The sequence below is a fragment of the Lonchura striata genome, chromosome 3 (genome assembly GCF_050655825.1).
Source record: "Lonchura striata isolate lonStrDom1 chromosome 3, ASM5065582v1, whole genome shotgun sequence".
In the NCBI taxonomy this organism is placed as follows: Eukaryota; Metazoa; Chordata; class Aves; order Passeriformes; family Estrildidae; genus Lonchura; species Lonchura striata.
Window position 1 is genome coordinate 50,202,355 of NC_140705.1, and position 22,188 is coordinate 50,224,542.

Here is a 22,188-nt window from a genome sequence, read left to right on the forward strand (position 1 = left end):
ATGCTCTACAACTAAAGGGATCAGAGAACCTTTCTGCCCATCGTTGGCCAACAGAAGTTGTTAGTGATTTGCTCAAAGTAAGCTTTGTGCTCTTATTTGGCTGTGTCTAGACAGCCAAATATTTTGCTACTATCCAAGGAATGTGCAGCTAATGTCAGTTATGTATTCACAGGAAGGCATTGGTTCTGGAGCATAGGCTCAACACAATCACTGCAAAGGGTAGAAGCCAAGAGGCAGGGTGTTCTTCCTTGAGCAGGCTATTTATTATGGGGCTTTCTTAATTTCCTCCAAGAGACAAAAAATTTTGCATAAAGTTCTTTAAAATTTCATCAATTTAAAATTCAGCTAATATTCAGTTTGATAGTCATATGAGGGAGATTTAGTTAAGAGGCATTTTAGACATATAAACACACATAAAATTATTGTGTGGTCCAAGAATTACAAGCAGAAGAAGCAGAACTATCTTGTGTTTTTCACTAGCAAGTGGAACTTCCTTTGGATAAAAATTTATGACCTGTCTTGAGTAACTGTATTAACAGTTGACAAGTGTTTAGAAAAACAAAATGACAATTCAAGAGGTCAATATGAAGAAAAACCCAAACCAAACAGCACTAGCATATTTTGAAAAGGACAGTAACACCCTAGTAAAAATTTAGTTTCTGTTAGCTCCAAGTGGAGTTATGCCTGCTTGTAGAAATGACCCATCGTACAGTGATGGGCTGTTCTTTGACTACTTCTGAGGGAGAATAGTCGGCTACTAGCATTGTTGACTACAACCAATCCTATGAAAGATCAGGCAACTGTCTCACAAAGAACTGAGCAGCTGTAATAATTTGTGCCAGATAATGAACACTGCCCCTATTTATCAGCTGTGCAAGCAAAAGCACAGCAGAGGTAACTGAATTGTCCACAGCCGTGCAAGGAGAGTTAAACAAGACAAACTTTCTAGGTGAAGGGTGGAGGCAGCAGACCAGAACATGAGGTACTTGGTGTTAGATTTAATCCTAACATTGCAGTAGCTTTGTTTTTAACTCAGCAATGTATCTGGCGTCTTGTCTCTCCTATACATCAAGTGCAGGAAGACAATATGAACAGTTTCTAGCTCTACCTCATAAACTTCTCTGAGCAGGCACTGGAGTTACAATAACATCTTTGTTGGCAAACTTTTCCAGGCACTGTAAATCTGTCTGACTCTAAGGAGAGATGGCTGATGTGCAGATCTCTAAGTCACTGTTGTTAAAAAACAGAGCCCCTGTTCATCCATCTTGGGCCTTATTTTATAGCATACCCTATAAATGAGAACTTAAAATAGTTCTTTATCCTTCCAAAGTGCACAGTCACTGGAAAGGATAACATAACAAGTTTAGCCTTAGGAACCTGAATCAGCTGAGAAAAGAGCAGCTGAAGGACACATCTGTGTTTGCCTTTCCCCATTCAGAGGCAGCCCCTGCAGTCCATACCTATGCTAGCATGCTTTTACTCCCTTAAGAAATTTAATCTTTTCACCCAAATGTTCACCAGACCAAGGCAAGGAGTTCCAATTTTTATCACTTAGCATCAGGGAAGCAGTGCAGTATTGTACAAGAATTTTCCCAAGGAATGTAATAACATGAGCTGGAATCATCTGGCTTCTTACCACATGAGGCTGTGGAGAGAAAAATAGCTATTCCTCCCTTCCCATAAGCACACAGGAGGACAAGCATCTATCCTTTGTTATCCATGCTGTAATGTGTATTTATTAGTAATAGCACAAAGATATTTTCCTCATGGTTTTGACAGTATCTTTGACATGGGCTAGGTGGAGAGGATTTCCATTTTTTGAAGAGGTTTAAGATTTTGAAAGATTTTAAGAAATACAAGCAAACAATTCAATTTGACTGGTGATCTCAAAATGGTAAGAAAAATATCAGAGAACTTACGCTGTCGTTTACTAGAAAGGCTTTCAGCTCTTCACTCTGCAGTATTATTCCGAACCTTAAAAGATTTCCAGGTGAGACATGCATGGAAAAAAAGTTTAACCTTTTTTTTTCTTTCCCCCAGCAGCCTCACTGCAGAGCCATATTTAGAAATGCTTGATCTGAAGGTGTTTGGATTTGGCAGGGAATGGCTATGATGTACTTTCCCCAGGGCCTGGGAAAGAGAAGCAGGCTGCAAAGACAGCTTTCACGAGTTACTTGCTCTGAAAGGCAGTGTATAATTATAGATGCTGGCAATGAAAGACAGAGCAGCCTCCAGGGATACCCCTTTTCTATTCTGCCACTTACAAGGATTCTTGCCTTTGCAGTCAAGTTCTGTCGTGTCCTGAGTAAGAAGCTCGGTCAGCAGGGAATGAGACAGCTTGCATCATCTTTCTCCTTCAGCTAAACTATTAAAAGGAGGCAGATCTAAGGCTCTTTTTTTTCTTTTTTTTTCCTCTTGGCAGACCTGTGACTCATGAATGCTGCAGGAGAGGAGAAACCAATAAAAACTATTTCTACTCTTTAGGTTTTGAGCTTCCCTTTTAGGGATCACATAAGGTAGAGTGTTCACTGCCTTTGTTAATACTGCTATTATGATTTATTATTATTACTAATACTATTACTACGATCTTGTGTTGAGGCATCTTGCATCCACTCTAAGAACAGGTTTAAGTATGCAGCTGATCTGTGTGATGATGCCTGAAAGCTTTGTACATTTGAAAGCTCAGTGCTAGGGCCACCTGCAGAGCTTTCTGAGATATGTACACCACCTCCAAAGATTGTTTTCAAAACCAATATTGGCTTCTCACAGCCAGGACCTGTTCTGCTGAGTGCCAGAAACTCCTTTTACCAACCTCTTGTCTCCCTTTGTGCTGTCCAGTATTTCTGCTGTAGTTCTGGTGGCAGAGATGGGAGGGAAATGCTATGGAGCTTTCACAAACTGCATTTTTTTCTGTCAGCAGCCTCTTCTCCCTCAGGTTTACATCAAACCCAGTGCCAAGTCTGTGGCTTAAGCCCATCTCTGCACTGGACTCCCAAAGAAACCAAAACAAAAAAACTTAATTGCCCCCACATCTCTCTGCCTTATGCTAATTATTTCAGAGACAGATATTATGGACTATATTCTCATTAAAGCAACTTTAAAAACCCCCCACATACTAGGGGATGCAAGGGACATGGAGAATGAAGGAAAAAATGGGCTAGGAAATTGTAAAGTAAAAGAGAACATGCTGCAGTTTTAAAATACTTTCTCATTTGTTATTTTTATTGTAATTTTCAAATTAAACCTGAAACAGTTCAGCTGAAATGTATGTCAATATGTAGCCATGAATTTTGTATATGTTATTAGTTCTGATACATGTAAAGGCCATTTCCATTAGTGATTGAATAGACAGCAAAAGCTAAAACTACAAATTGCTTCCAATTTTACTTCTGGTTCTTTTTTCTGGAATTCAGGGTGCTACAGAAGACCCTCCAGAATTTAACTGTGCTGCACATGGAGATAAATGCAGCTGAATGGAAGTGGATTTTCTGTCACATTTATTCATTTCAGCACCTGTTTACTTTCCAAATTGGAACAAAAGGTCAAAGCACACTGAAATTATAAAACATTTTGATTCAAAAATACTAAACCAGTTCATTTTGCCATTTTTAACTAAGAGAAGCATTTTGATGTTATATTAACTAGATGAATTAACCTAAATAAAATTATTTTGTTTCAGTTTCCAGAAACTTTTTTTTTTTGCTTGAAAATGAAACTGTTTCCATGAAAATACAGACATCTGAAAAGAATTTCAGATGTTCTTGTTCTGAAAAAAATTCTGAACAGCTCAACAAAAACCTCATACCATAGTATAGCATTCTGTCAAATTCTTCTTTCATTGTGCTGTACCATGTATATCCTTCATGTGTCTGTGAGGGATTGTTAATTTTCAAATATTTCTATTTTTAGGGAAATTGTCTCCATTGCCAGTATTAGAAGTTACCCATGAGTGTGGGTGAATGTTAGGATTCTCTCTTAATTAATGTGTTAGGATTGTGCACATCATGATGTCCTGCAGTCATGGACAGTCATGAGCAGTTAGGACAGGACTTTCTGACGTCACTATTGCTTTTTATTGCAGAAGGAATGGGAGAAATGGAAGTTGCTCATCAGGTTCTCCTTCTGGTAAGGAAAGTAGAACAGAAGCTGCAATGCACCAGGTTTTCCTCCATCCAGTAGGTATGAAGATATAGTTTTCCCTTCTAATAATATCAAATCACACAATTTTATTAGAATTATATAAATATGGAAAAAAAGGATAATTGTTTAGTAAAAATTTAAAGAAAAAATTTGATTTAGTTTAGTGGTTTAGTTTCTTAGGGTCTGTTCATTGGCTGTTGCATGAGCTTTCTTTTGACTAGTGCCAAGTAGGTAAAACAAAGCAGTTTTCTTGAAAAGGTTCCTCAGATCAGGCATAGATAGTTTACATCACCTTTATCTCTTCTGCAACATTCCAAGAAATTCTTTGAATAAGTGTGTGGGATTTTAGATACTTTTGGAAACCTAGGTTTTACTTTACTAGAATGCATAACTGCAATCAGAAAGGTAATCTTGGGTTATATATTATACTACATATGTACAGCTTTAGCTTAAAGGTTTTCCTCTGGCAGCATGACCAACAGGAGAGTATCTGTACATTTTCAGAGCAGAGTTGGAGATGCTGCAAGGAAGGCTCACACCATGAACATGAGAAAATCCCTCATTATCTTCTTTTTCTTCAGCCCCTCCTACACTGCCCCTCCTCAAACCCAGCAACTGACTTGGATTAATAATTCAGTAACCAACTATAATCAGTGTACTAGTTATATGACAATCATTGCACAGATAAAATAGGTGTTTTTTAATTCTTTATTCTAGGACTTGTAGACAAAATACATAAAAGGATGGCAGAACAATCCTATGTTCTTTTAAGACACGGCCCAGTTTTTCCACCTGCAGTTTGTCACGTCTAGCAGGCGTAAACCTGTATATTATTCAACATGTCTACTGCAAATTATCCCACTAATGTGATGTTGAAATAGGTAGCTCAGCATAAAGAAAAGAAATCCTGATGTTTGTCTTTTATCATCATAGGAGAGGTGTCTCTAAACATGCAGTGAAAGAAAAAAGACACGTTAAAATAACCACTCAGAATCAAAACTAGTTAAAAAAAGATAAAAAATTCTTCTTTGCTTTGGTTCTGCACCTTTTAATGAACTCATGCAGCTTAAATAGTGGAACAAATATACTCCATCACATGAGTGAGAGCTAATATGTAGTTTTCAACTAGTTTAATTGACTTAAATCTGGGATACCTGAAATAATTGTAAATGTTTCACATTGCTTAATGTGTAAATTTGGCTAGCACTTTTAAACATTTGAAATTATAGAAAACCCCAAGCCATTCTAATGTATTTTAAACACTTGCAAGCTCTTATGTTATATCAATATTCAACATATTGTCTAGTAGAAAAACAGCAATTTTATTGGGGAGAATGGTAGAGTTATAAGAATAGCTACATGGTTATCTTAGATGAAAATAGAACTGATATGGGTGGAGGATTAAAATAAGGATAGGATAACTAGAAGAGATTAAAATAACAGACATCTAAATTTAGGAGTGTTTGAATGCTCCAAACTTTATTTTCATTGGCTTTTGTGTGGCATTTCATAAAGTTATTTGGATGGTGCTGAGAACCTATAGCAAGCACAGTCTTTGCACAACACTATTCTGTAGACTGTCTTAATTTTTTTCCTTAAAAGTCATTAACAGAATAAGAATAAAGATATTTTTATAACTTTTCTTTCACTTGGACATGGCTGTCACAACAGTGTAAACTGCAAAAGTGGCATGTGAGTTTACAAGTAGCTATTTAATGCAAAAGGAAAATTCTCCTCATACAATTTCAACCTCTTCTATTTAATTCCAAACTTTTGTCTCCTGCAGAACTGTCTGATGATCATTTCTCCTTCTGCAGCTTGTTCCTTAAAAGCTAACTGTGGGAAGTTCTGGAGCTTTCTGGCATTTTGATTGAACAAAGGAGCGGGAGCGCTTCTGTCCTCCTCACTGAAACACGCCTTGAATCCTAAAACATGCAGGAGGGACGTGTCCCTCAAAAGGAGTACAGTGAGAGCAGGTTAGTGTGGGAGGAATGGTTTAAGATGATTCTGCCCTGTCATTCCATGTCTGGGATACCACCTTGCAAGCTGGGGCTGGCCTGATGTCAGCCATGTGGAGGTTGTACATGTGGTCTGAACAAAACACCTAAGCTCCCTCTGGAGTCAGTGCAGGAAGATGAGCATGTCTGGAGAACTGCTCCAGACATTTTAATACCAGCCTTGCTAATTAGGACTTCTTTCTTGCAGTCCATAATACAACACTCAAGTATTCTCTCAGACCAGAGAACTGTGTTTCAGATGACTAGAGCTAGGTGTGAGAAATCTTACTTTCCATGAAGAAATATCTTAAGGGTACACCAAAAGATTTTTTTAGATTCACACTAGGAAAAAAAAAATCAGGGAGATTCAAAACTGTGCACCAAGTGAAGCTCACAGCTACTTTTCATTATGGAAATTTTTACTCCTCCCATTCAACCACTTGATGAAGTATCATTGCAAAACTTGTTCAGGGAGTGATGGAAGACAAATATACAAATCTATTTGACAGCAGCTTTAGAGAGAAGACTATTCACATTTATTTCTATACATCATGTTATGCATTGCTCCTTATAAAAATCTCAGTCCATCTCTAGCTTTTTGTACCTTTATACCTCATACCATCTATACCTTTACATAAAGGGAGGTTTCTCCTTTCTAAAGAGTAGAGATAAGTGTGAGTTACTTGACATAGTACTCTTTCTCAGTGGTCAGTATCTTCAAGATCCTAGAATCTGACATGTGTTCACTAAAGGGAGACCTGACGGCTGGAGAAGATCAGTCAACTGCAGGCTGGAAACTGGAGTTTTTTTTTCAAAGGACTCGAATAAATTTAACTCTGTATTTTCATATTATGAAAGAGAACATACCTATTTGCCTTTATGGTGAGAGCACAAGAGATGTCAAATTGCTTCCTAAAGTGAAACAGAAAGGGAGAACTTTGCCTTGGAAGAATATTATGACAGCTCTTCCCAGGAAGATGTTCAGAACTGTTCGCAGAAAGCTCTCAAAACAGGTAAACGAAATGTGGAGAAAAAAAAGTAGGAAAAGAAGACATGAAAGGATTCAGGTAAACTCTGTGTGTTTACAGTCAAAATGAGTTACCACTTTCAAGTTTTGTTTATCTGAAACCTGGGCACCTGCGTTGTTGTAACAAAGAGAAGGAATTGTGTGCAACCTAAAAATAATTTGCACAACTGTTGGGTTGCTATAAAGGAATTCAGATTTGATTCTTCTTTGCTTTTTACATATATTTTGATTGATTGTTCATTTTGTAGAAATAACACAAATAAATTCCAGATAGTTCTGGTGTATACTCTGTACATTAATGTACACACATGTACATGTATAGCAATATATTTAGTGATGCTGATGGGTGGTCTGAAAATTTATTAAAATATTTGTATCTGGTCCACAAAATGCTAACAAAATGAGACATTTTTGGATTAGGAAAGATTTTCATTTTCCCTTGGTACCTGCTCGGGCAATTTTAAAAACTCTTTGTACCTTTTGACAAAGATAGCAGGTTGTGTGGTTTAGAGAGGCAGATAAAATCCTGAAGACTTAAAAGAAAACATTTTTTTTTAACATTTCATGATCACTAACTAAATTAACTTTCCTACTCAGGAGGAAATGATAACTTGGCAGGGAGGTAGAGATTAAGAAAACTTCATTTTCTGTTTTCTAATATTTTTAAAATGAGTGGTCCTTTCCTTTCCAAAGCATGAGTCTTTGAATTAAAGGTGTAGAGTTGTTTAAAAAAAAAAGAATTTATCTACAAAATATGGAGCCATGAAAGGGAATGTTTGACTAGAAAAGCTCTGTCCATTAATATTTCTTGGTCCTGTACATATCCTAGACAAAGAAGGGCAATAATTCATAGTGAACATCTTCTCATCAGTAATTTCATTTTGCTGTTGTTGATTTAACTGATTTAACTCCTTACTAATTTTCTTCATTGTGACATTTCAAATTTTTATTTTGGAGACTGTATGAGTTATTTGACCAGTTAAAAGATATGTGTTTCCAAATTCTCAAAACTGAGGTTTGGGAATGTTAGTAGTCAACATGATCCCAGTTAAGGAAGTTTTTTGCTCCGTGAAGGCAATTACATAGAATGGTTTTAGTAACTCTGTTGGTCCTAGTAGCACCTCTTTTTGTTCCTTTTATTAAATAAAATTCAACAACTAGTTTCTGTTCCAGTTCTGTTTCTGTTCCCTCCAGAGTGCACTTGCTGATTCCTCATCCTCTCTTTTTCTCTCAGCTGAACCGAGGAACCACGGCATTAGCAAAGTGCCTTGGCTGGTTCCCTGTGCGTCACAGACTTCCAAAGTCTCTCTGCATCCAGTGGAGCCCCAGCAGTTTCCTTTTGCCCTTCTGGTGTGGTAAGACTATACACAGCAGCATAATGCATAGGGAGTTATATAGCTCCCAATAAACATTTATCTCCAGAAAAGTAGTGGTATCCATTTTCTTAAGTTTACTGGAATCAGGTTTTAAATTACATTATCCACAATACTTTAAAGATGTTTCATAATAATAGCACTTCAGATCTCAGATTCCTTTTGTGAGCTAAAGCGCTTTGAAATGTCAAATATCCTTTTCTCAAATATTTCATTTTTATAACAAGGAAAATTGCATTTACATTACCTACCTTATAAATAACAAAGCAAATTTCTGGCATTGAGTGACTCAGTGAATAAATCGTAGCATTATTCCTCAGAGCACAGTTTGGTTACATCAACCCATAGGGAAACAAAAGAATTCAAACTAATTCCTCCCTACAACTTCTTGCTTGGTGGCCCTTGTTCACCTCCCCCTGATTTCTGTGGGGTGGAAGTGTTTATGGTACATCTGCTGGGAACTAACTCACATCAAAAATAAGTAGAACCTTTGTGAATCTGAGAGAAATCCTGGCCCCATTTCATCAGTGCCTACTGTATGTGAGCATGTTCCAGAAGCAAAGTGGGGAGGGCTGAAAATATCAAGACAAATTTGATAGAATCCTATTATTTTTTCTGAATGTTTTTCTTCTGGTCTCATTTTGAGGCTTACAAAAATAACTGGAGTTATTAGGGCAATGTCTCCCCTGCCTGCACTGGATTCCTGGCTTGCTATAGAAGAATAAAGACAAAATGTTCAAAACTAAGATAACAAGGACAGAAGACAGGAAAAAGCTACTGCTCTGCAGCTATCAGTTTTAATTATCATTGTTATAACCTACTGTACTGTGAGTTGAAGCTCTCTTTAACAACTTCTCTGCTGTCTTATCTCTATTCTCATATACCTGTTTGATTATTGCTTCTCCTGTTAAAGGCAGTAATGATTGTCTCCCCTACCCCCCATGGTTAATACTTAATTCATCAATACTACAGCTGTAGTGACGGGAAAGATTTGTAAGAATAAAGCCTTTTAACTAACACAAAATTATTTACACATTTTGTTCCCAAATGGAAAACACAATAATTATGTCAAGGTTTGCCTTTTGCTTAACAAGGCTTGAGGTAAGTGGACAAGCCAAGCCAGTTTCAAAGCTGACAGTAGCTTTTCCAGTTTTTTAGGATCCTACAGTTGATAGTACAACTGAATACAAAGCAAAAGTCTTACCTGTGCAGTTCCTATTAATTTAATTGCAATTTTCTAGCTAAATACCCTTGATAGCAATAAGTAGCTCAGCCTCCATTACCAAAAGTCACAGATTAAAAACAATGCCCTTTGACTTCAGACAGCTGATATTTTCTTTTCCATAAAATGAAATGTGCACTTAAGACCATAATAAGTAAGCACCTCCTCCTTTAATTTGAAACACACTTTTGTTCTGGTACAAGAGACAAATTTATCTGTTTCCAAGTTCAGCTATGATATATAATTTTCTTATGGTGCAGTTAATTATATTTAAAATTCCTTGTTAAAATGGAAGACAATAGCATACAGTAAAAAATGAATAAAAGAAGAATTATACCTTTAAACGAGACATAAAAGAGTGCTTAGCTGTTACCCTAAAGGTGGTAATTCTACTGAAAAGAAAAACACAGCATATTTTCAGCTGATGAAGCATTTTGAGCAGGTGAACATGCCTTCATGCTTTAGAATTTCAGTAATTTACAGCAAACTGCCATGGAAAAAATAATTGGACAGAGAAATTAGTGTCAAACTTCTGAAAGTCTAAATAGTTGAGCCAGAAGGAAGGCTATAATTTCCAGGAGAAGACAGTAGCAATTGCAGACATGTTTAAGGATTGGTTAAAAATCAATTAACATAAATAGCTAAAACATATTTTTATGGTATTGAGTCTCTCAAGACGAGTCTTCTCATGCAGGATTCATTTATTTAGATAATTTAATTCTCAAAAGCGTGCATCAGAGTGGAAAGTGTCACGGAGATCTGTAATGGAACTATTTCAAAATCTTAAGTCTTTGAAACCTAGCTATAGAGGGAAAACTTTAATAGTAGCATTAAAAAAAGCTTAAGGTCTTTGGCAGAAGGTTGTGAAGTCATCCAGCTATAATCAGCCACATAAACTGCACGTGACAGCATGGTCCTGTGATCTGAACACTGAGCAAGAATGTAGTTTTCTGCTTCTGAAAGGTCTCAAGTGAGTTGTAGTGCTCTTCCATTTTTTAAAAGTAAGTCATTACATTGTGAGTGTTAGTGTGTGTGGAGCTAAGAAAAGAATATCACCTTGTCTAGTACTACTGAAAACCTAGTCTGTGTTTTGTGCTGAGAGCATGAAAAATAGTCTTCCTACTTTAAATGATTAAATTTAAATGACAAAAAAAAGTTGTACAGTAAAAAGAAAAAAATAATTGAAAAATTCTGAACAGTTAAACATTTTGGTGTGTGCTCACACACATATGCATACACAACATGATGTTTATACATTTGCACTCAAACACAGATGTACACAATTTTATTTAAATATTAACTGTATTTTCAGCTCAGCAAAACATTGAATCACAGATTTTTTTTTTTTTTTAGTAAGTGTTTGAACATCATCTCTGCTTTCCAAGCAAGAAAGCTTCTTGCCCTTACCCATTTATACCTCAGCAACTGAAATGTCAGCAAATGTCTTTGAGAAGATGGAGGACTTTAATCACTAGATCCATCCAGAGTGAAGTAGTGAGTTTCTGCTTCTCACAATGTGAAAAAGAAATTCCCTACAGCACCACATCCAGAGAAGTTCAACAGGGAAAGGTGTGACTGGGCAACTCTTTCAGACACATGTAACCTCCTTACTCAGTAAATTCTAGTCCATAACTGATTCAATGTCAGTACAAATAAATTAATTCTATTTGCAGTCTTTACTCTGGGAAAGCTTAGATTCTTTTCTCTTCTGTTTTTCTTCTTTTCACCTTTTTTATTCTTTCTTTTGTCCTTTTTCTATAATCCTGTTTACTAGATTGTAAGAAAAACAAAGAAACAAGTAAAAAAAAAAATGGCAACAACAACAACAACAAAAAACCCATAGGAAGGATGTAAATCTGTGATACCAAAGCAGCTGAATTACTATCAGGAGCATGGCAGAGAGCTTTGATCATCCTGTCTTAGGAACTCAAGACTTCAAGAGAGGGTGCCAGCAAGGCTCTTGCTGGTGATGTCCTTGGGGTTCACCCAGGCTGTGCAGTTTCTGGGGTTTCCAGGAGGTTTGGCATCTCAAATTTACTTTAATTTTGCAGGCTGTGAATCAAGATAGCCATCAGTCTTCCCCCATAATAAGTGATATTTAAATAGTTCAATTGTACTTATAACCCAGACAAGTTGTAGTTATAGTCATTAGACAGGTCTGCCTCCAAACATCATAAAATATAAAGAATGACTCCTCCAAAGAACAATATCTTTTAAAGTGAATGGTACATTAAACTGCATTAAACCACTTCCAATCTCAGGCATTTGATTTCTATCCATTTGAATTGTGGACATGAGCAGTTTTAAGCTTGCTTTGGACAGAAGAACTTGACAGGAATATAATCACATCAATTATGCTTTCCTTCCAGATTCTGAAGGTGTTTTCATGAGCCTACTTAATTAGTTACTGTACCCCTAGCATGGAGAGGATAATTGCTATCATGAGTCACGCATTAAGTGGGATCTGGAAATACCCCAGAAAGCATCAAGCTTTCTCAGATTTTCAATATTTGATGCTTTGTGACTGTTGTGGGGTTTTTAAGGGTTTGGAATTTCCTCTAGGAGTGAAATGAGGCAGAATATATCACAGCTACTCACAAAAAACTAAAGGCCTCACAGGCCCAGCACTAACTCCCCAGAGATGCATCTAAGCTTTCCTCTCTCTTCCTTCGGAACATTTTCAATTATGTTAATTTCTTTCTATGCCCTCTGCTCTGGAGCACATTTTTATGCTATTGCACCAAGCAGTTCTTTCTCATTTCACAAGTACCCAATTTAGTTCCTTTCCTTTGAATGAATGGTTGAATCAATGGATATTATGAGTTGACAGAAGACACCGCTTCTGCTTGTCACTTCACAGCTCAGTCATCCTTGGACCACCATCCATCTCTCCAATGGAAGGAAGTCTTATTAAACAAGAGTATTATTTGATCATCCATGTAAAACATTTTTTCATGTAGTACATATGCAACAAGGGTGAATTTATAAAAAATATACCATGATTAGCTTTTAATTTTTCAGGGCTTGACTTTGTTTCCATAAATTTAAATAAATAAATAAAAATCTATGCATCGACAAAGCTACTTCAGTGTCTACAAAATATTGTAATTATTTTTTTCCCTTTCCTTTCTTTTTCCCCACTATGAAGATATCCCAGACCCTTTCCCTGAAAGACAGTAAGTCCTTGAAGTACAAAAATGCTGGACTTTGCAAGCTGATGTTGCAACAAGGGTGGAGTGTCACATAGTTTGTACATTTAACAAAACTTAAATGTGCAGATGACTAATGTTAGTAGATACTAAGACATATGAACTACCATCAAGGCAAACTTTTCTGATGTTTGCTTTGGTTTAAATATATGCATGAGTGCTGGTTCAATTTCCTATGAGGATGTAATACATATTGAAAGCACCTAAATATTTTGGAAAAACTAGGTAACTATTTTTTTAAGTACCAAGGAATTTTATTTTTTTTATAATTTATCTGAATTTACATAAACATAGTAATTGTGTCACTTTTTGGCATGTGCTATTGGATACACCTAAAAATAAATGAATAGAAGAAAAAACAGTGAAATAATGTATCTTTTCTAGGCCCAGAAATCTTTTGTTATTATATGGGGAGAGGCACTGGTTACACAGCCTGAAACACCAATTGTGATGAGAAAACACATGCATTTAATGTACTGTCCCGCTCTTTGTATCTGCTGTAGTGTCCTACTGTTTCATTCCTTCATTTTAGCTTAATCCAAAAGCTATTGAATTCAATGGAAAACCACCCAGTGACTTCAGTGGGGAGTAAATAAATCTAAAAAGCTTTTAACAGTACAGGATAAAAATGATTTAGTACTTTGTGTTATACATCTCTCTTCCACAGCAGAACTTGTAGCCCTGTCTCAATAGCATTAAACCAGAGTAAGAAAGTAAAAAAGAGGCAAATTAACTAATTAACTTTCAGCTGGGGAGATCTTGGCTCTAAAATCTCACAATAGTACCTTTTTTTTTTTTTTTTTGCATTGTCTCCAGTATCCACACCATGGAGTTATGGGCAGAGGGGCTGGGTTGGAGGCATAGACAAGTCACAACACAATAGCTCTGTAAAAACAAGCAGGTTAAAAGGTAGAGATTCAGACCACAGACAAAATTGATCATCATGATTTTTGGGGGAAAAACATCACTGCTGGGTAGGTTTATGTTGCCTTTTCAGTGTTGAATCATACAAGTTTGTGATATTGTTCTGAAATGAGTGTAGCTTGATTTACCAACTTCTCAGTTGTCCATCCCTCTATTCACATCTTCTACTGGGGTTTAAATTGTTAAAGAAACTGATTCAGATTTCAAGTATTTTTCTGTATGATACATTTGATAACAAAATGGGGGGAAAAAAAACATTAATATAAATATATGCTGGAAATATTCCCTCAGCAGTCATGCAAAAAAAAGTAGCTGTCACAGGTTATGAGATATTAATAGAATCCTAAAATAGTTAAAACATTTAACATTTTTAACTTTAATACTGTCAATAACATGAAGGAGTAGCAGGGCTTTCTCCTTAATACTGTTAGATGAATCTAATGCCACCAATTTTTATGTGATCTCCATTCACAGATTCGGGGGAAAACAGCCACAATGCAACAAAACCTCAATGCAGCCTTTGCAGTTCTAGGACCATTTAATTTCCAGAATTTCAGCAGAGATTGAGAAAGTAATATCAGCTATAAATTCTGAATTTGCCTATCTTATTTTTTTTTCAGCATTTGCTGGTTACTCAGAAAAGAAAACAGGGAAGAAAAGTTTGAAAAGTACATCAGCCTTTGGACAAGGTTAAGCTTCTGTTCATGCTATTCTAATCAGGAAAGAAACCAGATTCTCCAAGACAAACTGTATTATACTGGAGTCTGGAGCTCTGATGGATGGTGTTCTTCATGGGTTGAGCCCTTCATGGATGGTTATACTTTGCATGAACAAACTCAGAGTACAGATGACAGAGACAAATTGTGTGCACTCATTCTACCTGGATATTCCAATTCCTTGATTTTCACTTCCATTCCCTGTTCTTAAATATGATAAATCAATATCTCTTTGTGATAGATATAAAGCGCTTCCTGTTCCAATGAGAATTACAATGAAATACAAAGGAAATTAATGATTAAACTAATCTGGATTAATTTCTCCTCTCTGCCAGGCTGTTGGAGAGCACCAGCACAGCTGCAGCTTGCTCCTCCTACAGCTCACACTGCTCCCATCTGATTAGTCTGGCTGATATTTGGTTGCATGGCAGGGGAAGTTCAGGACAAGATTTTTGATTCAGCTGCTTTCACACTTGGGACATTTTTTGTCTCCCTAGTCACAGCCTCTGGTCTTCAGGCAGTCTGTATGACAAATGTCTCACAGAGACTCCTTCACCTTGGGAACTGCTGTCATGGAATTTTTATGAGCAATCTAGCACAGTCCTCAGCTAAACTCGCCTCAAGTATAGAAAGAGAGAGAAATAATAAATCACCAGGGTCCATTGACAAGTAGAAGGGACAATAGGCTGTCAGTATGATGTAACTTACCCCAGTAAAACACAAGATTTAAAAATACCGCATTTGTCTTGAGAGAAATTGGGAAGCTGCTGGAAATCACAAAAAACCAAAACCAACCAAACAAAAAACAAACAAACCCAAAACAATTCAAATCTTCTCCTACCTAGTGATTCTGCAGTAAAGCAGTCTTAACTGAGGGGCAAAAATACCTCAAAATATCGTTACGATATTTATATTTTAAGTGTAGGTCTCACTGTTATCTATAGAGAACAGAATTGAATAAAACTTAATGTAGATGGTAACAGTGTTTCTACAATCAGGAAAGAAGGAAAAGTTTCTGGAAATGAATTTCCATTATCTATATTTTGATGTGAAAGGACTGCACTAGAATCACAGAATCTAGTCCATTACCCAGCATTGTTAAATCCACCACTAACCTTATATGAAACAGGTAAATTAATAAGAAACATTGTGGTTATCTACATTTTAGAGATTGTTGCCTATTTAATCACTTGATTCTAAAATGTCATGAATGTTGTATATTGGATGTCCAGAATTTTCAACAAAACATGGTGTTTAATTCTGTAGGCTAGCATACAACTATGGTAAATGTACCAGTCAGAAAGTCCACAGGCAGAATCTAATACAGAATAAAATGCTTAGCAGAGATAGAGGAAATGTAAATCTGGATGCTGGCATTTATTTCCATATTCTTTAAATGAAAGTGACACATAGGCAAATAGCAGAGCTATGCAGACATGACCTTAGTCTGACAGCCATTCCTCAAAGACAGCACCTCTTCCGAGGGCAGTGCTTAAATAATATTGCAGAGCACAAATAATGTTGCCCTGTTAGCCCTGGCCACATGCTGGTATGAAGCTTGCACTGTCAGCTGAAAGGGAAAAAGGTGGGTAGAGGCATGTGTAACTTCATTCCTACACATCTTTTTTTATTTGTTTGTTAAAAGAGCCTCTTGAACACAATTTGTGTTGCTGAAAACTACAAAACTCATTGTTCCATTTCAGGGTATTTGGTGTTGGTTTTTTTTTTTGTTGTTGTTTTTGGGTTTTTTTTGTTTGTTTGATTTTTTGTTTTTGTTTTGTTTATTTGTTTGTTTGTTTTTTTACATAATGAAGACAGTGAACAGTCTCTGATATGTGCTAATGGACCATCCATGAAGTTCTTGGATAATTCAAACCCAAATAGTTTTATAGCTGATGTTGAAGTTACCTGTTGAAGTGTTTGTAACATTAATGAAGGAATCAGGCAATTGGTACTGATGTGATTTAGAAAGACCAGCACCCAGCTGGGTGCAGTGTAGTCATTCCAGAACATGAGTAAATACAGCTAAGTTCACTTAGAGCCCTAACCCCAGGTCAAGCTGTGAAAATTGCCATGGTTCTTATGAAATTTTAGTTTGGGCTTTTTTCCCCACTAAAAATAAGGTAGTGGCTGAAGCATGGAAATAATTGATGTCTAATGGTTAAGGTTTAGAAGTGGCCTGAGGACTCACAAGACAAGAGAGGATCACAGAAATGGGTAGAGAAGCTGTTAAAGCAGCAAAGATGTCTTTTTTTAATTCAAAGGACAGAACTTGAGATCTGGAGTGACAAATGTGAAATAATCTGCCCTAACCTAGAGTCTGACCCATGGCAGTAAAAGTGAGGCTGTAGGTGTCTATCAAAGTTTTGGTTTTGAGAGGTGACAAGCCTTCCCAAGGTGCCAATCTGCACCATCTTGTAGTCCTGCAGGTATCTATGCCACCCTTTATAAAGCCATAGTGCAGTGATGCCTCTCTGAGGGCTTGTTGTAGAAAGCTTCACAGAGCCCATAAAGTTTTGGATAGAGGAAGGAATATACTAATGAGATTTAGAAAGGGAAAGGAAGGTCACAGTGGCTTACAAGGCATCTGTGCTATGACAGAGTAAAACTAGCATGAGCTGAAATAGAAGGAAGGAAGAAAAAAAGTGTGAAGGTTATTGAGACTGATAAGTTTATCTTGGCCTCATGCAATTTCCACTCAGGGTCAACCCTTTTGTTGACTCAGTGACAATCACACAATAGCTGTGGGATGCGGTTGGGCTGGACTTTTCCTGAATTACCTAGGGTACTCTGTCACAGAAAAATTCACAGGGAACTTGAGTCACCTTTGCTGTTACTGTGATCTAGCAACAAGATAATTCCACCAAGTTAAAGGAAATCACATAGCAGTTCTCACAGGAATAAATATATATATACCTCATCCACAAAATTTGTCAAATTGTAAAGCAGAATATTCACCTGGCAATATTCACTCCAAGCACAAAGAAACATTCCCATCCAAAATCATTTCTGGAAAATAAGCCCTGCCTCGCCAGTGGTAATATCAAAGACCCAACATAAAACAAGAAATATGACACTAAATCTATTCCTTGATAGCAGCTTGATAACTATGGATGTCATATATCTGGATTTCTGGTTCCCCACAACATCCTACTCTTTAAATTGGAGAGATATGTACTGATGGATGGACTGCTTGGTGGATAAGGAGTTGGTTGGGCAGTTTGGACAGTTTAATCCAGAGTGTAGTGGTCAATGGCTCAATGTCCTGATGCATGTTGGTGACAAGAGGTTCCCCTCAGGGGTCCATATTGGGATCACTACCATTCAATATTTTCATCAATGATGTAGATGACAGGATCAAGTGCACTCCCAGCAAGTTTTCAAATGCACCAAGGTGAGTGGTGCAGCTAACATGCCAAAGGGGTGGAGTGTCATCCAGAAGGACCTGGACTAGTTTGAGCAGTGGATCCATGGGAACCTCATGGATTTCAACAAGACCAAGTACAGGGTCCTGCAGCTGGATCAGGGCAACATGTTGTATCAATGCAGCCTGGGGGGTGAGGGGATGGAGAGCACACCTGCTAAGAAGGACTTGGTACTACTGGTTAATTAGAAACTAGTTATGAAGCAGCTATGATTTCTTGCAGCCCAGAAGGACAACCTTATGCTGGATTGCATCAAAAGAAGTGTGACCAAAAAGGTTGAGGAAGGTAACTCTCCTCCTTCACTTGTCTCTGGTGAGACCCCATCTGGAGTACTCAGTCTACCTCAGGTCATGAAGAAAGGCCAGAAGAGGATTACCATAGGGCTGGAACAGTTCTACTATGAAAACAGGCTGAAAAAGTTGGAGTTGTTTAGCCTGGAGAAGTCTCCTGGAAGAATTTATTGTGGCCTTTCAGACCTGAAAGAGACTTAGTAGAAAGATGGGGAAAAAACTTCGTAGCAGGGCCTGTTGTGATAGGATGGGGGTAATGGTTTTAAACTAAGGGAAGATAGATTCAGACCACATGTAAGCAAGAAGTTTTTCCCTTGAGGATAGTAAAACACTGGAACAGGTTGCCCTGAGCCATTATCCCTGGAAACACTGACAGTCAGTATAGATGGAGCCCTGAGCAGCCTGGAACCTGGTCTAGTTGAAGATGCTCCTGCCTATGGCACAGCCATTACACTAAATGACCTTTAAAAGTCCCTTCCAGCTGCAGCAATTCTATGGTTCTATGATAGTGTGCCAGCACTCCAACAATCAACTAAATGAGGTTTTAAAGAGCAAAGTTTCTGGTTTTGTTCCTACAAAGTTACTGCATACATACACTAATTCAAGAAAGATGCATTAAAATTGTGAGACATGTACCAGGTTATTGCATTGCTCCTTTGGGCTTCTTTTTGTTTGACATTATACATATGTGTAAATAATTCTTCAGTGAAAAGGCCATATGTGTATTCCAGTTTAATGGAGAAAAAATTAAGAAATGTGTACAGTAAATGAGTTTTGGCAACAGCTTCTCCCAAAGCCCTATTTCACACAAATTCTGTGTTCATTGCCTGTTTTTGACAATGCATGTAGGAAGATCTGTTTACTATTTGATTTATTACTGACTTTACTTGAGGAATAAGAAAACTAGGTTTTCAGCTAACTTGCAGTTCCATTCTTATTGTATTAATTTAAACTCTATATTGAAGAATTTGTTTTCAGCTGTAGTTTTAGGGGCTATTCAACCTTTTTTTGTAAAGAATTTAACTCTTTATATTTATATGAGAGTATTTTTTTCCTCCAGTAGGGATAGTCTTTAAGGCTTTAGCAACTTTTTTTGATGTAAAATTCTACCCTCTGTTGTATCATTTCACATGCTGGAAAGAATTTTTAAAGTATACCTTTTACTTAGTAGCATGCAATTATAGAACTAGTTTAAACTTGTCCTTTTCTTTTAATAATGTGTTGTGCATGGTTGTGGCTACTGCTGTTTTGACTTCAAGAACAATGGAAAAGTTGTGAGTGATCTATAATCCCAAATATGTTTGGAAAGGCTTAATTAGAGGTAATCTTTAAACAGAAGTAGTATGTATTCCAAACTTCATGCCATCTTAATACTACATGGCAAATCTAGATTTCCATGCTGAGGCAAAATTCTGACCTTTATTTGTGAGATTTGTGTTGCACACCCACACAGGCATTGACACCTCAGCATTCTCCTATAGGCTGGACCAGGGATAGAACCAGACCAGTTCCCAATCATCCCCATGAATGGAATGCTGCAGGAGGTGGCACAGGCCACTGCTCATGGCACCAGGTTTCTTCTTACTAAAGGTGGATGTAAGGCCGAGATCAGGTTTGAGCTCCACAGTCTGAAGATAACTTAATTCTTAAAAAAAAAAGGCATGCTTAATTAATTATTATTCTTTTCTTTTTTCAATGGCAAAAAATATGCCTGTGTAGGCAGTCCTCAGCAAACAAAGGCATCCATGAATGCAATTTATTTTTCCTCACTAGGGAGGATTTCACTCTTCATGTTCCAATTTATCATTCCTGGTCATTCTCTCTTGAGTGCTATTAAGTAACCACTGAAGACAACAGGAGTGCGTTGTAGGGCAGAGGGAGAAATGAGAGGAGCAAAATCTTAATCTGGGCTCCTCTTTAGAGGGAGCCGGAGACTGGACATTTTTCTCCTTGAGGAAACAACATTGCATGTGGGAGCCAGACAATGTACATACCTTGGCTGTAACCACGAGGAGACAAATGGAGGAGATAAACTGTGCAGCTGCCAGGACTGTTTGGTACTGAGCTACCTTTGTGTCCCTGTTCAGCCTGTGCACTTTAAGCCATACAACATTCAGTTTCAAATAAAAAGGCACTGGGTTTTCTCCATGTAGGAAGTATGGTATCCACTATGATACACACTGAACTCAATATACAGAGGGAACAAAGGGCAAATGCTTTGTTGATTTTGTTTCCTTGTCTGCAAAACCCAGTGGGTCCGGAATACTCAACAGTCTGACACATCCAAAAGGTGATGAAGAATTGTTAACAATCCTGTGAGCAACTTCTCCCGGCAGTTCTCAGAAAAAGCAGTGCTGTGAGACGGAAAGGCACAGGATGTTACGGGATCCGTCTATGGCTTCTGGGATGTGGGAAGCAGAGAGCACTCTGTTTTTGGAGGATGCATAGCTGTAAACAGGAAGCTTTGCAGGGCACAGCTGAATCCTTGGGCTCTGTGCAGGACAGGGGAAGAAATCTGCTGAAACAGGTAGTGGTAGCCAGCACACAGTTGTCAAGGCATAAAGTATTCGGATTTCCTGAAAGTACATTATTCAGCCTTGTCACTGATAACCAGCCCATCAGGCCAGCTTATGCACTGTTGTGTTTTCAAACCACTGAAAAAGAGCTGAGCTCTGAAATCTGGGGGATTTTGGAAGCACACTAAAGTTAAAAATTTGCTCCCTTAAGACTTTCCATTTCGGAAAGCACCTAAGTTAACAGTGAGTTGTTAAACCAGTATTAAACAGAACTACTGCCAAAATTTAATTGAATTAATTTACTACTAGTGCAGTTAATTAGAGTCCAAATCATTTCAGCCAATCCCTAACATAAAAGCTTTGATGAGTTGCAGGAAAACTGCACAGAGAAGGGGAAGGAATGGGGTCCCTAGAGTGCTTGAGCAGATCTCCTCTGATCCAGCAGTCAAAAAATTCAAATAAAAATCACTTGTCAGAAGAACCTCATATTTTGGCTGTGCAGTTAAAAAGAGCCAGGGCACTTGCATAGCACAGATTTAACCTTCTGAACCCTTGCCCTCACTCTTCTCAAAAATTGTGTTGCAAAATCCATTCCCCAAATTATTCTAGTTTTGCTGGCACCAAGATGTATGAATTTAATGGGTTGACAAAGGATCATGGGAAAAGATAAGTGTTCCAGCACGTCCACTATTGTGTTTTGTGGTTTAGGCAGTCACTGTTGCCAAATGACCACTAAAGAAAGCAGTACATCTGACAACAATGTCATTCTACAGCATTAACGAGTAGAGAAAAACACAACAGTTTTGGAGTTTACATTTTAATCATTACCCCAAGGACAATTGCCTAAGACCAAGATAGGAGAATGCAGAAAGGAACTGCAAGTCTATGTCATATAATTTAAGTTTAATGCATTCACTGCAATGCCCTGTGTTTTTACTTTCTAAGGCAAGCAGATAAAATTCAGGAGTCTAAAAGAACCTTCATCCTGAGCTGGCCACTTCCTACCAAATTCTCAGTAACAAAGGCTGTCTCAGGGAAGATGAATAGAGGTTCCTACACATTCAGCAGGTTAGAGCCGAGTATGTAGAAATGCTCTGTTCTCTCACCTGCAGCTCTCACACTACTTTTACCATGGAGCCTCTTGAGGAGCCCTGGCAGAAGCTGGCACCCAACAATTTTCCCCAAAACTCAAACTTCATATGTGTTGCTGTCCTTCAGTAAGACCTTTAAGAAATAAGCCAGCAGTCTTTTGTTCAACCTATGTTATAAATAAAAAGCTTACATTATTTGGGAGAGGAAATAACAACTAAATTGTAAAGTAATTTTTTATAAGGAAGGTAGTTATCCAC

The 22,188-nt window shown here is 37.5% G+C and overlaps 2 long non-coding RNA genes across 2 annotated transcripts in view; both read right to left on the minus strand.

Moving 5' to 3' along the window:
* The window catches only part of LOC110479666 (uncharacterized), a 181,990-nt gene that overhangs the window by 46,970 nt on the left and 112,832 nt on the right, over nt 1-22,188 (minus strand). The window lies entirely within an intron of this gene.
* Nucleotides 1-22,188, minus strand: part of LOC146767891 (uncharacterized) — a 52,827-nt gene that overhangs the window by 15,790 nt on the left and 14,849 nt on the right. The window contains exon 2 of the long non-coding RNA XR_014953733.1: nt 1,920-20,899. This is a non-coding gene — a long non-coding RNA (uncharacterized LOC146767891). The remainder of the gene's footprint in view (nt 1-1,919; nt 20,900-22,188) is intronic.